This window comes from Euprymna scolopes, chromosome 35 (genome assembly GCF_053919585.1).
Source record: "Euprymna scolopes isolate OS-2025 chromosome 35, ASM5391958v1, whole genome shotgun sequence".
Classification (NCBI taxonomy): domain Eukaryota; kingdom Metazoa; phylum Mollusca; class Cephalopoda; order Sepiida; family Sepiolidae; genus Euprymna; species Euprymna scolopes.
Window position 1 is genome coordinate 78356464 of NC_136516.1, and position 2008 is coordinate 78358471.

Here is a 2008-nt window from a genome sequence, read left to right on the forward strand (position 1 = left end):
TATTCAAACAACACGTATAGCATTATTAAAAAGGCAAATAACATTTAAACAATAAAATTTCTTCTCTACTGTTTCTACAACACTAAAACAATAATATAATTCAACGCAATAAAATCCACAACCTGAAAATATATAGCATTTTACAATTATAAGTCTCTTTTTACGTTCTATCTTTTCTCATCTCTTGTAATAATTGATTAAAAGTCCGAGTGTAATTTTACATGCAAGAAACTTATGTAATAATCATTATAAGAAATACATAAAAATACAAGATTTAAGCAGTTTTTTTTACACACATAACCAAAATATTTTAGCCGCGTGCAAGCGACTCTATAAGTCACTCGGTCGGTCGGTCGGTCGGTCGGTCGGTCGGTTTGTCCGTAACACTTTTGTGCTTGACTTTTTTGGTTAAGATCAAAGGTATGTTGTAAATAGATGCTGTTCTTAGCTTTGTAAGCTTTTCTTGGCCAAAATGCCAAGATCAAAGTGCAGTATCTTTTCCGCAGATACTGCAAGCAGAGACCATATGTGGGGGCAATCCGACATATAAGACCTTCGTCAATGTAGGGGTAACCCTTCATACCAATTGTCACTCACATTAAAAATCGGCCTTGTGCCTAATTTGCTCGCTGGGGGAGCAAATAAATACCCTTTTCTTGGCCTTTTGGCCAAGATCAAAATGTAGTATCTGTTCTTACTACATGCTGTTCTTATTGTCATATGAAGTGAGGGATTACTTTTCTGTATTAATTTAATGTAAAATGATCATCCACTTTACAACCAGTCAGTCTCCAAGCCATTTAATTCATCCTCCAGATCATTCAAGTTGGTTTTGAAGGATTCCAGTTATTTTTTAAGCATTAAAGTCATTCTTAAGGTCATTTAATTCACCCTTAAGTTTATTAAAGTCATTCTACGTCATTTCAGCCCATTTTTCGGTCATTTTAGTTTATCTTTAAAAATTTCCTGTCAATCCTACATTCACGAATTCATTCATTACACAAGAACACGCGACTAATGGTTATCGGCCTTGTTTTTCTTTAGATTCAAGACTAGTCTCTTTTCTTTCTATTTTTATGAGCAACGATAAAAAGATAAAGTTCATATGCAAATCTACAGAAAGGAATTAGTTAAACAGTCTCCATTTTTTGCATATAAACGATAATTTCAATAAAAAGAAATTTTCACTGTGATTGTCTCTTTTTGTTCTAATTTTTTCTTTTTTTTTTTTGTAAGTGAAGGGCTTTCTCTCTTCCCCTTCGCACAGATCACAGGCTTGCACGCCTTTCGTTAATCATGGATAGTGATAAAAAGAATCACACCTTTAAAATACTAAAATTCTCAACTGACGTCACCACAATCACTCATCGCGTCAACCTTAATCTTCACAAGTAATTCACTCTCCAAACATTAAGCTTTCACACAATCTGTTAGCTATCTATCCACGCTCTCGACGTATACTACACACCCGCACTCTCTATCTGTAAACATATTTTTCTCAATGATTCTCCGTCTGCCACCGGATCATATAACTGAACGTACCCCACGTGCCAGTGTATTATATCCCTAACCATCCGATTTCCCGGATGCTTATTTTCTTGCACCCCACAACACCTCATGTTCCATTTTCCGTCAACAACCTGGCCAAGTCGAATCACCATGACTTAAATTCTTTCTATCTATCTCCCGAACCCTAATCATCTAGCACTGGACATAAGAGAAATCCCCGTTCCTAAAACTAACGAAGTTTTCAGGACATTTCTTAAATCGACGAACCTCTCTCTCATAAAACGTGCTATGCTGTAGAAGTCCCTGTAAACCGTGAGTGAAAAGACGGGCGAACACACATTGCTACAAATATAGAAGATTTCTATATAGACAAAAATTGAAATGTTTAGCAAACCTTGTCCTAGGCTTAAATTTCCATAAAATAACAAAATGATGCTCCGCCATACTTTTCAATCCCAACTGAATAATGAATTACACTCCTTGCTTCTAAACTCTTTCA

General features: G+C 35.6%; 1 pseudogene; it reads left to right on the forward strand.

Moving 5' to 3' along the window:
• Positions 1–647: 647 nt before the first annotated feature.
• On the forward strand, positions 648–778 carry LOC145260072 (U2 spliceosomal RNA; annotated as a pseudogene).
• Positions 779–2008: the final 1230 nt, after the last annotated feature.